The 16949-nt window shown below is 34.6% G+C and overlaps 1 pseudogene; it reads left to right on the plus strand.

Moving 5' to 3' along the window:
• Positions 1 to 1009: 1009 nt before the first annotated feature.
• Positions 1010 to 16949, plus strand: part of LOC149537143 (aspartyl protease family protein 2-like) — a 72064-nt pseudogene continuing 56124 nt past the window's right edge.

Genomic DNA, 16949 nt, shown 5'->3' on the forward strand with positions numbered 1-16949 from the left:
CACTACTTGACTGCATATCACTTCATTACATCTCAGATGTAAGATAAAAAACAATCATTAGGAACTACTTTCCTAATATTCTATCTCTAAATTGCTCTTTGTAAATCAGGTATAACATCTGTATGCCAATGATTTAGACTCTATGGACTTAACCATGTCATCAAGACATTGTACTATACATGTCCATAACTACATATGACCAAACAATCAAATCATTGTCTGTACCATCAAGATCTATGTCTGCTACTCTGCTAGTCTTTATAGAAATAGTGTTACGTTGACATCAATGATAAACACATCCATGAATGCAACATATCAATACTCTCTAATTATTAGGATACTCCCCCAATTTAGTATCATTGGCATTCATGATAATAGTCTGAACTTAGCCACAAACAAGGATGATTACATACTAGTTACCATTACTAATGGAAGAGTTCTCAATTTGGGAAAGGTATGCTCTAAAGCTAAACAAGAAAATCTTGTTCATTTATGTCAAGAGTTCAATGATGTATTTGCATGGACATATAATCATTTAAAGTATTTTGACCCAAGTTTGTTTCAACATACCATATATTTAAATAGTAATACAAAGCTTGTTAGGAAAAAGCAAAGACCAAGCAACCCTAAGATTGAGCCTATGATGAGGAAAGAGTTATCTAAGCTAATAGAGGCTAATATTATTTTTCCTATTAAGTTTTCTTCTTGGGTAGCTAACCTTGTTCCCATTAGGAAGAAGAATGTGGAAATTAGATTATGTGTAGATTATAGAGACCTAAATAGGGCTTCTCTCAAAGATCACCATCCTCTCCCTTCCATGGAGTTAATCTTAGCCAAGGTTAGTGGCTTTGAAAGATTTTCCTTCTTGGATGGATTTTCTGGTTACAACCAAGTATTAGTCTAGGAGTTTGATAGATACAAGACAACTTTCACAACTAAATGGGGCACCTATACCTATAGAAAAATGCCCTTTGGACTAACCAATGTAGGTGCCACCTTCCAAAAAGCAATGGAGATGGATTTCAAGAACATGATTGAGAAGTTTGTGCTGGTCTACCTTGATGATATAACTATCTACTCAAAGAATGTGGCATACCACTTTGGTTATCTAAGGCAGGTATTCATCCAATGTAGGGAGTATAGTTTGTCTTTGAATCCAAGTAAGTGTATGTTTTCCACCAGGAAAGGAAAATTTCTAAGACATATTGTGTCTAAGGATGGTTTAACCATTGATTTATAAAGAGCAAAATATATCCTTTCTTTTCCACCTCCTACTCATAAGAAAGGCCTGCAAAGCTTCCTTGGTAGAATCAACTTTGTAAGAAGATTTATCCCTAATTTTTCTACCATGGTCAATTGAGCCTCTTACAACGATGCTAAAAAAAAAAAAGGTTTTCACCTGGAAAAGGGAGGGGAAAGCTAGTTTCAAAGAGATCAAAGCATAAATAGCATCAACTCCCACCCTTATCAATCCCAACTTTGATAAGGATTTCATTCTCTATATGCTTGGAGGTGAGTCAAGTAGATCAGTTGTCTTGACATAGTTGAATAATGCAAATGAAGAACAACTTATAGCCTCTTTGAGTAAAGGGCTAAAGGATTATGAAGACAAATAGAACTATGTGGAGAATCAAGTTCTTTTTGTCATAAGAGCTTTAGAGAAATTTAGACATCTATTATCACATAACAAGGTCCAACTCCTAGTTCCACATGCAAGTGTGAAGGATTTTCTCTTGAATAAAGATATCAATGAGAAAAGAGCTAGATGGATCACCAAGGTCATGGAATGTGGCATAGATATCAAGATCACCAAGCTTGTGAGAGGTAGAGGATTGTGTGAGTAGATGATTTCATCCTAGGAGATAACTAAGGAAGTTGCTTTAGATTTAGAGGATGTTGAACCAATAAGGGATGGAAATTTGAACAGTTGGATACATGACATGACTACCTTCTTGTAGGGAGGAGGATATCCATAAGGACTAGATAGGGCTAAAAAAAGACATTTTAGATTATAGTCCATCTCTTTTGTCCTTGTGGATGGAATTCTTTTTAGAAGAGATTTTGATAGAGCCCTATTAAGATGCATTAATCCTGATCAAACAACTAGAATGATCAGAGGGTTTTGTGATGGCCCTGACGGTGGTCACTTCTTATCTAGAATAATAGCCATGAAGATCATGAGAGCTAGTTATTATTGGCAACCTTGTTCTATGACTTCCATAAACATGTAAAGAAATGTGAGAAGTGTGCTTTCTTCTTAGGTAAACAAAGGTTAGTAGCTCTTCCCCTTATCCTATATAGGTTAATCAACCATTTCCCCAGTGGGGGTTGGAATTTATTGATCCAATCAATCTACCTTCTAGCTCTAGTCACAAGTGGATCCTAGCTACAATAGACTACTTTACAAGGTGGAAAAAAATAGTGGCTTTGAAGGATGCCACAAAGAATTCAGTAGTGGAATTCCTTGATGGAATTGTTACCAGGTTTGGTGTCCCTTCAACAATAATATTAGATAATGCCAAGTCATTTTTTGGGACTCACATATGCTCTTGGGTAGTTGACCATGGTTTCTATTTGAGAAATTCCTTAAATTACTATCCCCATGGCAATGGCTTTCCTGAGTCCTCTAACAAGAACCTAATTAGGATTATCAAGAAGACAATTGAGGATAATCAAAGGTGTTGGCATAACAAGTTGAAAACTGCCTTTGGGCTGACAAAATTACACCCAAGAGAGCAATTGGGAACTCATCCTTCATGCTAGTATATAGAAGAGAAGCTAGGCTTCCTATTTCACTTGAGTTCCCCTCTCTTGAATTAGCTTATCAGTTAGAGTTAATTGAAGGTGATGCCATGACAGTCAGAATGGAAGAATTGATTAATCTAGAAGAAAAGAGGTAGCAAGCTATGTAGACACTTGAGACACATCAACAACAGGTCAAAAGGAGTTTTGACAAGAAGGCTAAAGCTAGGGTTTTCAAGGAGGGAGATCTTGTTCTCAAGTGGGATGTAGATAGAGCCAAAATAGGCAAACACTCCAAGTTTGATGCTATGTGGAGTTGTCTATATGTTATCACCACTTGTAAGGAAGCTAATGCTTTACAGTTATCCAAGCCTAATGGTGGTACTTTGCCAATTCCAATAAATGGAATTTACCTTAAGTCTTGATTTTAAGGAAGGTTAAGGGTTTCTATATATAGTAGAGTAGTTTCATGTTTTCAATAAGTTTATGAGCATAAGGTATTTCTCTATTAGATAGCTTGTTTTGAAGTTTTGCAGATGCATAGATGCAGAGTTGTGACCAAATGTAGGGTTTCATTTTTTATAACTCTATAGCCCAATAGATTTCTTAGGGCCAATGGTCAATGCTTAGCAACAAAGTATCCCCTACGAGTCACCAAATTTATTAGCCATTTCCCCCCTCCCAAGATTTTGAATATCTAGGAGTGATGACCATGACCAATGTTAAAATTTGAATTTCCAAATATATATGCCATGAAAGCCTAATAGGAATAAGATAAAACATCTTTGATTTTTTCCTTTTTATTCCTAAGTCTTGAATCTTTTAATATTTACATGTTATATCATTATAAAAATTCAAGTTACAATCTTGCACTCACTCCTCTTCTCGCTCCATCACTCCAAGTCAAGGATTAACTGTCAAGATGGTTGTAAGCATGTGAAATAGTTATCTCAACGGTCAGTGCAACTTCATAGGTAGCTAAAGGCTTAGGGATTTTTATTCATCCAATAGAAGTAGATCAGTTGAATCGATGCACTCCATCAAAGAGCTTCAAAGATTTAGGTCACTACTGTGTAAATAGTCAAACATGCTATAGTCAATTCCAAAGTTTTCACTTTGTCACGAGGTTAAATCACTAACCTGTAGTCATGGCAAAAAAGTAGCGAAACACTTTGAGTGTGCCATCGTAGGTTCAATGATTGAGTTAAGGTTTTAAGTTGCAATGACATGATGGTAGTTAGTCGGATGGTTTTCACACGGTCACAGGGGTCTAAGACAAAGTCAACATTGAAGTCGTCAGCATGAAAAAAGTGATACAAGAAGTTAAATTTAATCTTCGCAAATTTGTAGGTAGCAAAATAGTTAAGTATTCTCAAGCAAAAAAGTAGTGAAATACATGGATCATAGGGTTGTGAACATTCCATGCCTGCCATGAAATAAGCTATAACATGGTAATAAAAGCAAGATAAGACATTTAACATCATCGTGCGATTAGAGGGTTGTTAGGTCCAAACCATGGCAATGATGTAAAATGATCATTTTTGTGATATCACAGGGTTCACCACAGTTAAGAAAATAAGGTAAAAACAAGTTATGAAGTAGTGATTAGGTTCATAGTTTTACAAGGTTAGATAGTTAATGAAAGAACCAAGCTGTGAGGCCATGATCTGAGGCAGTCAACAGATTGACATAGGATGGAAATTGGATGAGATGGAAGAATGCTGAAAGGTTATTGGGCCATATGGTGAGGTTGATTATTCAAATGCTGTCACATATTACTTGGCATGGTTGCAAACATGGCATGAAGCAACTCTTTAATGGTGAACTAATTCCTTGATCATTTGATAATGCATACTATGTTGAAGGCCTGAATTATAACTTGTTAAGTGTCTCATAGTTAGGCAACATAGGATGTAAGGTTGAATTTGAAAATGGAATTGCTAAGATCTATGATTCTAAAGGAAGTCTAATAGGAAAAGGTGACCAGACTAGGAGTAATTTGTTCTACCTAGACATGGAAGATGTTTCTTGTCTCATTGTTCAAACTGATGATGTATGGTTATGGCACAAAAGGCTATGTCATGCAAACTTTGACAATATGATAAACATCAGAAAAATGAAGAAAGTTAAAGGTCTACCAAAGTTGAAGAAGCTTGATAACACCATGTGCAAACAATGCCAACTAGGGAAGATGATCAAGTCAACTTTCAAAAGCAATGCTTATACTTCTAATGAAGTATTAGAGTTAGTTCATACTGACTTGTGTGGTCCTATTGAAGTACAAAGCTACAAAGGTGACAGATACATGATGTTATTTGTGGATGACTATTCAAGGATGATGACAGTCATGTTCCTGAAAAAAAATTAGACGCATTCCAAATGTTTAAACAATACTTGGCCAGAGTTGAGAAAGAGATTGGAAAGAGCCTAAAATGTCTCATATTTGATAGAGGAGGTGAATTCACATCAAGAGAATTTGAAGAATTTTGCAATGAAAGAGGAATCAAAAGGTAGACATCAACACCTAGGACTCCACCTTAGAATGGTATAGCAGAAAGAAGGAATAGATCAGTCATTGTCTGCACCAGAACCTTAATGATGGAGAAAAATGTTACGCTCAAGTACTGGAGAGAAGCTGTAAGTACTGTAGTCTACACGCTCAATAGAGTTCAACTCAAGAAAGGTACAAATGCAACACCTTTTGAATTATGGTATGGGCATTCTCCTAATGTAAAACATTTTAAGATATTTGGATGCAAATGCTATATATATAAAGAGTCTAGAAATGGAAAGTTTGATGCAAAGAGTGAGGAAGGCACATTTTTTGGTTATTCTACTAGAAGCAAAGCTTATAAGTGCTTGAATGTTAATACTAAAAAAGTAGTAAAAAGTACAAACGTGAAATTTGATGAGCTTGCAGAAGTTCAAAGTGTTGAGAACACCAAGAAAGTAGAAGAATACAAGACCTTTGTATACTTTTATGAAGGTATACCTAATAATGTTGAAGTTGCAACTCAGAATGACAATCGGCAACAAAATTCAATATTTTCTGAGTCACAGATAGTGAATGTCGAGCAGTAGACACATTCAGAAGCCAAGCTACAAAATATAGAGAATGTTCATTCATATTCTAAGAACTGTCAACATGAAGGAAATGAAGAAATACCTGATGAAGATACACATGAAGATTCAGATTCTTAAAGAGACAACATGCAAACAAGCAAAGAACCAGTATTGGCAAAGTATGTAAGAAGACATCATCCTACAGATCAAATTATTAGAAACAAAGAGGCAGGACCAATGACAAGGAATAGACTAAGAAGTGAGACATGTCTGCTCAACAAAATAGAACCAAAGATAGTAAGTGAAGCCATAAAAGATGATGACTAGCACAATGCTATGAAAGAAGAAATAGAACAAATTGAAAAGAACAAGACATGGACCTTAGTCTCAAGACCAGCTAACAAGAATGTAATTGGAACCAAGTGGGTGTTTAGAAACAAGTTAGATGAGAATGGTGAAATCACAAGGAACAAGGCAAGACTAGTTTGTAAAGGGTATACACAAGAAGAAGGACTAGACTATGGAGAAAATTTTGCTCCAGTTGCCAGAATGGAAGGAGTAAGGACCTTACTGGCATATGCAGCTTTCAAAGAATTTAAAGTCTATCAAATGTATGTTAAGTCCGCATTTCTGAATGGTATACTTGAAGAGGAAGTCTACATAGAGCAACCAGAAGGATTTGTTGATGAAAATAACAAAAACAAGGTATGAAAATTGCATAAGGCTCTATATGGATTAAAGAAAGCCCCTAGAGCTTGGTATGCGAGACTTCACAAGTATCTAGTGAAAATAGGATTTGAAAGAATTGATGATAACAACAACTTGTACATCAAATTAGAAGAAGGTAAGGATGTCCTTGTATCTAAAATATTTGTGGATGACATAATTTTTGGAGGAAAGGAAGAGCTTTGCAAAAGTTTTCTTGACAAAATGAAACATGAGTTTGAGATGTCTATGTTTGGAGAAATCAAGTTCTTTGTTGGATTGCAAGTACATCAACTAAAACATGGTATATTTGTCACACTATCAAAGTACATCAAAGAGATACTCAAGATGTTTGGATTGGAAGACTCCAAACCTATCAACACACCAATGGCAACATGACATAAGCTATCCAAAAATGATGAATCAACTGAAGTCAATCAAACAATGTACAGATCCATGATTGGAAAACTAGAATATGTTGTGCATAGCAGACCAGACATAGCATTAGTAGTTGGAATAATGGCTAGATTCTCTGCTAATCCTAGAGAAAATCATCTCATGGTAGTAAAAAGGATAATTAGGTATCTCAAAGGAACTGATGATTTTGGCCTATACTACAAAAAGAATGAGAAGTTTGAGCTCAATGCATACACAGACGCAGATTGGGGAGGCAACATTGATGATAGGAAAAGCACAAGTGGAGGAGCATTATTCTTAGGTAAAAGGCTAGTTACTTGGACTAGCAAGAAATAAACATACACATCTCAGTCCACCATAGAAGCAGAATATGTGGTAGCAGCAACCAATTGCACAAACATTGTGTGGTTCAAACATCTATTGAAAGGAATGCAAGAAGAGGTAACCAAACCTGTGATACTGTATTGTGATAATACAAGTGCTATAAAGATATCCAAGAATCCAGTAATGCATGCAAAAACCAAGAATATTGCAATCAAGTATCACTATGTCAAAGAATTGGTGGAAGACAAACACGTGAAGATGGAGTACATTCACACAAAGGAACAAATTGTAGATATCTTCACCAAACCATTTCCCAAGGATACTTATGAATATCTTAGAGGCAAGTTGGGGGTAAAGCCCCTAATTCAAGTAGTCTAAAGTAATAAAGAAGCTGCCTTACATCAACATGAGTAGATCATTGAAATATCAAAAGAATGATGTAGAGGATGATAATAGGAATAGAAATTCTAGATCAATCACAAGCATGGTGATAGATGAAAAATACATAAGATGCAAAGCTTACACCAAGCATGTTGAAGATGCTACACCTTTGACATTTATGTCAAAGGGGGAGATTTATGAGAAACTGATCAATAAATAGTAAGAGGGAGATGTATGAGATCAGTAGTAGACCAAAAAAAAAAGAGAGATGAAAGAGGGAGATTTAGAAGAGATAAGAAACTAATCAGCAAGCAGCTATGAAGGATCAGGAATACAGAGTAAGGATGCAATAGTCAAGAGGGAGAAGCAGAACAAAGGATTCAATTTCTATCAACAAAAGAGGGAGACATGATACAAAAAGGAAGATATGTAATGATAACAAGTTTTCTATTTGGTATATACTTTTGGTGGTAACTAAGTTGATTAGCTCAATCAATTGATCAGTTTGGTTTGCCATCAATGGAAAAGAGGGAGATTGTTGGAAATGATTGAAAAGAACATGAATGAAGAATGATGGAACTGGTAAAGAATGTTTTCAATCATTTTTTTGTCATTGATGTCAAACTTGCTACTTGTAGGAATGGCAATTGCTCAAGTGATCCAAATACTATCAATTGGTTGATTGACACGGAGGTAGAAATCAATAAGATGTAACCAGAGCACCTAGAGAAAGGTTGAAGTTATGATGTTGTAATGAAGTATAAGGATCAGCTAAGCTATTGATGAAATAGTGTATTGATGACATACTCTAAGACATAGGGAATGGACACACTAAGACACATCAAAGATATAAGGTTTAACTAAGTCATTTGTAGAACCCAACTAAGTTCATTTGTGAGTGCTGAGCTAGCTAGTTAAAGCTGAGCAAGTTCAACTTTAGTGTGTGCCAAGAAATCCTTTAGGTGCCGAGTAACAAAGAAGGTGCCGAGCAATCCTTCAGTTGCTGAGTAACACTAAATGTAGTAGAAGCCGAGTAACTCAAGATCCAACAGGAGTCAAGCACTACGGAGTAAATAGAAGCTGAGTGATTAAAGAAAATAGTAGAAGCCGAGCAATACAGGAAAGCTTTAGGTGCCAAGTAAAGCAGAAACTATAGAGGATGCTGAGCAATCCGGACCCAGTTAATGCTAAGCATCAGTAAACCAATGATGTTGAGTTGCTGCATTATTAATAAGACAAAAAATTCACCAGATCAGTAATGATAAGTTTGTTACATTGAATTTTGTGAATTAGTTGGATGATAAGGATGATAAGTAGATGGCATAGAATTTCACGTAAACCATGCAAACCAGTTTTGAGTGAATACTGATGAACTTATCATGAAGTTTCTAAAAGAAATAATTTGGAGGGAAAACAATACCATTCTCTCAGATCAAATCAAATTGATGAGCGAGAAGATTTGAGCGGGAAATGAAAAACATAACTTCTTTATAAGGAGTTACAAGTCAGAGATCAAGTGAGTGTGAGGGAGTTGGTCATAAGTATGGTCATGTGAAGAAGCCAAGAGAAGGCTAGTGGGAAGTGTCAAGAAGAGGACATAGTGAGAAGTAAGCACAGAGAATCATGACTCTGAGTTGATCAAGTGACCATAGAGTGCATTGGCATAACAAGTGGAAGAACTCAAGGAGACAGATCTTGAAGGGTGAACAAGCTGTTAGCACTGCAAGGAAGAAAAGCCAAGCAAAGAAAAGAACTGAAGAGTGATATGAAATCTGCAAGGTTAGAGTTGCAATCTTTATCAGGTCAAAACCTTTCTAATAATTTCTTACCATTGTATTAGAAATTGAAATCCTACATTGCTAGGTTAGCTTAACAACTAGGTGAATAAGCCTCAGGAAAAGAATAGAAGATCCCTAGGAGAAGGATAAGAGATCCTTAGGAGAAGGATAGGAGATCCTTAGAGAGGGATAAAAGATTCTTTTGAGAAGGTGACTGTAAATCCCATGGACTTGGGTGGGCCTAATAGATCTATGTAAATCCTTTAACAAGGTAGCATTCTAAGTTGAATGTTCTTAAGTCCTCTAACATGGCACACTTCTAACATGGTGTAGAAATCCTTTAACAGGGTCACATCTAATAGTGTGTAAAGCCTTTAACAGGGCAAACCATCAGAAGTGGTTGAAATCTATTGCGTAGTAATTTCATGGGTATCATCCCCACCCCAGTTTTACCTTCTTATTCTTGGGGGGTTTCTGGGTCACCAAAATCTTTGTGTTATGTGGTGATGCATGTTTACTTTTCATGATTGTTTAATGTTTAATTGCATGCATGATAATTTCAATTATATGCCATTAAGGATTTGACAAGAAAGTAAAAAGGCTAGAAAGAAAAAATTGTATTGGACATTATTGGACCTTGAATAACTAATTCACCCCCCCTCTCAGTTATTCTAAAATAATTCTAACAAGACTTTTACAAGATAATGTGATTGTTTAATCATAACCTAAGTGAAGAAGACAGTTGTACTGAAGCCTAGAAAAAAGATCAAAGAAACACCAAATGCATAGGTTGTTGGAATTCTTTAGAATAATGAGGGGGGGGGGGGAGGGGGGTGAATCAATTCTCCAAGGTCCAGTTGTACAAATAAAAATTTTCAATGCTTAGTAGACCCATATCCATAAAAGCTTATCATGCATGCATCCATTAGATCATGCAATACTTAAAATTTATGGGCTACTTTCCTCAGTCAAAATAACTTTGTAGAAATGTAGATATGAAACAACATAAGAACATTCAAACAATTTGACACAAGGATTTTACGTGGAAACCCAATTTGGTAAAAACCACAAGTAACATGCTACTAATTCTCACTCTTCTAAAGTGATGCCCTGTAAAAGGCCAACCTTGTTAAATATGACCTGGTTAAAGCATTTCAATTACCCTATTAGGAATGATCCTTGTTAGAGGACTTTAGAAAATTCTATTAGAATTTCACCCACTTAAAGGATTTACAAATGACTATTAGGTCAAGCTTAATCCAAAGGATTTACCCTAGACTAATACAATGATTAGAAAGTAACAGTAAGGCTTGATTTGATAACAAATTACAACTCACTTGCATATTAGATATCTTTGTTTTAGTCCTCCATTCTACTTGACATTCACACACTTCAACTCTAATAGCTTGCTCACTCTTCAATCATACTCTTAATCCTTCTTTCTTTTCATGCCAACTACAGTCACCTTTGTTCAGTCACTGAATGAAGCAATACCCTTCATTCCTTGTCTTCCTTAGGTTCTCACATAAGAAAACCTTTTCTTCTACCTAGTTATGTCTATAAATAGAGAATTTAGATCTTTTGTTGCTTAACCACAATTTTCCATTTTAGGGTTAGGTAGGATACAATGAATCTACCCACTTTTCCATTTGGTTCCTCTAGGAACTTCTTCTATAATATTCCTTGAAATTGCCTCAAAATGGTTTACCTTGAATTCTGTACTACTAGCTCATCATAGTTATCTTCCACATGCTTCACACAATTCAAGAAAATAAAATAGTTGGCTCAGATTCATCAAATCTTCAATTTAACACTGTTTATTGGTAGTCAGCATCAATATGTTGTCACTTGGCATCTATATTGTTTTGTCACTCAAAAAACACTAAAGTTTATTGATGCTCAACATCAGCTAAACTTTACTAATCATATACTAACAATCACTCGGCTTGCACTATTTTTCATCTTTTCTTAGCACCTCTTGATTTTAACTTGGCTTCTACTAATTTTTTCTTGGCTTGCACTGAGTGCTCGACAAGGCTTGGCAGATACTTTTTGTACTTAACCTTCTTCTAGTCTTATCTTGAGTAATCTTTCATTTTAGAATTTTAGTAGATAACCAATACACTATAGTATCAAATGTCTTACTTGGTCTTAGTGCTTCTTTTACATACCAAATAACTCAAAATTTCTCTAGGTGTTATTGTTATCTCTTCTTTTCAAATCCTCTTCATCAATCAACTAAATGATAGCTTTTAGACCAAAAAGCAATTTTCTCACTAGCAAGTAGTAGGTTTGACATCATTGAAAAAATAATGATTATTCTATTACATGTTCTTCTCTTCAAAACAATCTTATATCAATAATCTCTCTCTTTGGCATTGATGACAAACCAATACCAACAACAATACCAAAAAGAAAATAAATCTTAGAAATTTCTCCCTCTATTAGTATAGTATATGTTCTTCCTCTATGTAGGCTAATGTGAGCTTTGTCAAGTTCCTTTACTACTTCTTCTCCCTCTTTCTTATGTCTTCCTTTTAGAATGTCACTCCCTCTTTCTGATATTTAGGTGTATCCATCTCTATCTGCTTTTCTCTTTTAGATTATTTCTCCCTCTTACTAGGTATATGATTTTTTGTAGTCATTTCTCCCTCAATACTTATTGTCATGTAATCTATCTCCCTCTAGTAGTCATCTCTAGGAGTCATTTCTCCCTCTTTGGCAATAATGCCAAAGACTTGTCATATCTATATGTGGATATAATCAATCCAGGTTCTCCCTCTATCACCTTTCATGTGACTATAAATCTTCTAATTTAGCTCCTTCATTACTTTAGGTAGCTCCTAAAGTAATATCCATTGCATAAAGTTATAATATACAAAACTTAACTCATTTGATGTAGGACACTAATTATGCTTCTTAAGTAGCTCTAGATAGGGGTATCACCCCTAGTTTACCTCTTGGATACTTATGAGCATCCTTAGGTAAAGCTTTTGTGAATATATAAGTTATCTGTTCTTTTGTATTCACATATTCTATCCTCACTTCTTTGTCTTGAACTAACTTTATGAAGTAATGATACTTGATTGCAATGTGCTTAGTCTTTATGTGCATCACAAGGTTCTTGGATATATTTTTAACACTTGTATTATCACAATAAAGTACCATAGGTTTAGTGATTTCCTCCTTCATACCTTTGAGTAGTTATTTGATCCATGCCACATCTATACAATTTAATTAGCAGCGACATATTCAGCTTCAGTAGTAGCTTGAGATATGCAATTTTGTTTCTTACTGGTCTAGGTGACCAACCTCTTTCCTAAGAAAAATGCTCCACCACTTGTGCTCTTTTTTTCATCAATGCTTCCAACCCAATCAACATTTGTGTAGGCTCTCAACTCAAATATTTCATTTTTATTGTAGTATAGACTACACTCTTTTGTTCCTTTCAAATATCTCATAATTCTCTTAACAGTCATCAAATGATTCTCCTTAGGATTTGCAGAGAATCTTGCAACAATCCCAATAGATAATGCAATGTCAAGTCTTCTATGTACTACATATTGCAACTTTCCAATCATAGACCTATACAATGTTTGATTCACAACAAAAAAAGCATCATTTCATAGTTTGTGTCCTATAACCATAGGTGTGCTAACTGGTTTTGAATCTTCCAATCCAAAAGTTTTCAATATTTCATTCACATACTTAGACTGAGTAATGTATATACCATATTTCATTTGATATACTTACAAACCAATAAAGAACTTGATCTCTCAAAATATAGACATCTCAAATTCTTTCTTCATTTCATTTTCAAATGCCTTACATAAGGTATCTTGACCTCCAAATATGATATCATCAACAAAAATTCCAGCTAGTAAAATACCTTTACCTCCTTCTATCCTCAATTACATAATTTTGTTATCATTAGTCTTCTCAAAACCAATCTTCACAAGATAATTGTTAAGCCTTTCATACCATGCTCTTGGGGCTTGCTTTAGACCATATAAATCTTTGTATAGTCTACATACATTCTCTTTTTGTTAGCATCAAAAAATCCTTCTAGATTTTCTATATAAACCTCTTCTTCTAATACACCATTTAGAAATGTTGACTTCACATCCATTTGATAAACATTGAAACCTTTGTATGCCAAGTAAGCAAGTAGAGTTCTTCCAATCTTGCAAAAGGGGAAAATGTTTCTCCATAGTCAATTCCTTCTTCTTCTGCATACCCCTTGATAACTAATCTTTCCTTATTCCTTGTGACTTCACCATTTTCATCTAACTTGTTTCTGTACACCTACTTGGTTCCAATCACATTCTTGTCCTCTGGTCTGGGAATTAAAGTCCATGTCTTGTTTTTCTCAATCTCTTTTTTCATGGCTATACTCCATTTCTCATTTTATAAGGCATCTTTCATTGTCTTAGGCTGATGCATTCTCGACAAACATGTATCACTTTTTAGCAGTCTTGTCAATGGTCTAGCATCTTTATCTCCAATAATTTGTTCAGCAGTGTGATGTCTTTCAACACAGTTTGACAATATTGGTTCCACTCTTCTTTCTTCAATAGTTTTATCAAATTTAGAATCACTATCTACCTCTCTATCAGGTAATTCAACATCCCTTTCATGTACACTTATCTTAGAATCAAAATGTGCTTGAGCTTCTATCTGCAACATGACTCTTGACTGTGGCTTGGTTCTTGAATGCAAGTTGGCATTAATTGTATGACTTGGTAGTCACTAAAACTTGTTGATTTACAACTTGGTTTAGAAAATATTCATTAATAGACATACCTTCATAAAATTATACAAATGATTTGTACTCTTTAGGTTCCTTCATAGGTTCATCTTCATGTACCTCTATATATTAATCAAACTTCACATTTGCACTTTACACAACTTTGTTAGTGTTAGTATTTATACACTTATAAGCTTTAGTTCTTGTGGAATAACTAAGGAATATACCTTCTTCACTTTTAGCATCTAATTTTCCATTCCTAAAATCCTTAAGAATGTAGCACTTTCTTCCAAATACCTTAAAACATTTTACATTGGGTGAGTATCCATGCCATAATTCAAAATGTGTTGAATGAGTACCTTTCTTGACTTGCACACAGTTCAAGGTATAGATAATTGTACTTACAACCTCTCTCCAATATTTCAAAGCAACATTCTTCTCCATCATGAGTGTCCTAGCACAATCCATTAAAGATTTGTTCCTCCTTTCAACAATCCCATTTTCTAAAGGCGTCTTGGGTGCAGAACTCTGTCATTTGATTCCTCTATCATTAGAGGACATCTAAAACTCATTTGATGTAAATTATCCACCTCTATCATATCTTAGAAATTTTAAACTTTTGCATGTCTCCTTTTCAAATCTAGCTAAGTACCACTTAAACATTTGGAAAGCATCAAATTTCTATTTCAGAAACATAACTGTCATCATTCTAGAATAATCATCAACAAATAAGATAATGTACTTGTCACCTTTGTAGCTTTACATATCATTTGGTCTACACAAGTTAGTATGAATAATCTCTAGAATTTCTTTAGAGGTGCAAGTCTTACTTTTAAAACTAGATTTCTTTATCTTGCCAAACTAACATTATTTGCATATCATATTGTCAAGTTTCTTCAGCTTAGGAAAACCTCTGATTCTTTTCATGTTACTAATACTGACTAAGTTATATAACATGAAATAACCTCTTGTGCCATAACCATACATCATAAAATTCTACAACAAGAAAAGTAGAATCATTCATATCAAGATAGAATATATTACCTCTAGTCTGATCACCTTTCCAAATTAGTTTCCCATCTATGTCATATATCTTTTCTATCTTGTTCTCAAACACAACTTTGCAACCTAAAATTTTTAGTTGTGACACACTCAACAAGTTATTATTAATTCCTTCTACATAATCATCATTGTGACACATGATCTCTTCTGTGACTTTGATAGATTGTTTTCCTTTTATTAAATAGGGTTCATCATTACCAAATCTTACATTATTTCCATCATAATAATCAAGGTTAATGAACTTACTATCAATGATCTATCTGTCACTCTTGTTCACATAAGATACTAGTGCAGTTTCCTCATCCTCATCAAAATCATCCTTCATTGCAACATGCACCAATTCATCATCATGGTAATTAGATCCATCTTTGGTTTCCTCCTCAGAAATGTAGCAAGACTTCTTACCTTTATCTTTGTAATCTTTGTTGTCCTCATCTCTTTTACTTTTGTATTTGTCTCCACTTCTATCTCTAAAAATCTAGCAATAATATGACCAACCTCATTAAAATTAAAACACGTGATAGGTAATTTCCTTTGAATTTTTCCTTTGCCTCTATGAAATCTCCTTGCTAGCATTGCTTCAAGATACTCTACATCCTCATCTGTATCACTATAACTAGAAATATATTTGACCTTTATAATTTTCTCTTTAGGTTCCTTTAATGACATTTTATCTTTGAAAGTAGATTCAACATTATTAGATTTAAAATTATTAAAATTAGAGAGTTCAAAAGCAGTTCTTGTAAGGAAGAGACTCTAATGGCATAGATGGCTAGTAGGGTTCTCACCTACTTTGCTAATCAGAGTCTCATCTTCAATCTTACTCGTTGCTCCTCTAATAACATTAACTACTTCTTTCACTCTAGCATAATATTGAACTATATTCTCACCTTCTTTCTTTCTCATATCATCAAACTTACCTCTTAGACTTTTAGATTTGTCTCTCAATACATTTTTGTCTCCTCCATAGATATTTTCTATAGCATCTCACCTCTTCTTAGTAGTATCACAGTCCTTGATGTCATCAAACTCAATGTAGCTTAGAGAAGATGCAATTTCTAACATAGCCTGATTGTGTTCTTTCTTCTTTTTTAGATCCTCGACAGTTAGGGCTCTAATAGGGTGAACATGATCAGTGGTGATGGTAGATTGTGCATGGTCTCCAAGACCTCTTAGGTGTAGCTTCATTAGAATTTTCCATGCAAGGAATTTTTTCTTGTTGACTTGGTGTACCTCTCTTTTGGACATCTTGATCTTTTGCTTCTAGTACCTTCAAACTAGTCCTCTTAAGCACTATGGATCTGATACCAATTTTTGGAATTATTTACAATAACTAAGAGGGGAGTGAATTCGTTATTCAAGGACCAAATGCACAAATATTTTTTCAATGCTTAGTAAACCCATATCTGTAAAACCTTATCATGCATACATCCATTAGATCATACAATAATTAAGCTTTGTATGTTACTGTCCTAGGTCAAAATAACTTTGTAGAAATGTAAACATGAAACAACATAAGAATATTCACACAATTTGACATAAGGATTTTATGTGAAAACCCAATTTAGGAAAAACCACCAGTAACATCCTACTAATTCTCACTCTTCTAAAGTGATGCCCTATGAAAGGTGAACCCTGTTAAAGTTTACAATACACACTGTTAAATGTGATATGGCTAAAGGATTTCAATCACCTTGTTAGGAGTGAGCCTTGTTAGAGGACTTTAGATC

The sequence above is a fragment of the Cupressus sempervirens genome, chromosome 10 (genome assembly GCF_028749045.1).
Source record: "Cupressus sempervirens isolate cs-2001-9-10 chromosome 10, ASM2874904v1, whole genome shotgun sequence".
NCBI lineage: Eukaryota > Viridiplantae > Streptophyta > Pinopsida > Cupressales > Cupressaceae > Cupressus > Cupressus sempervirens.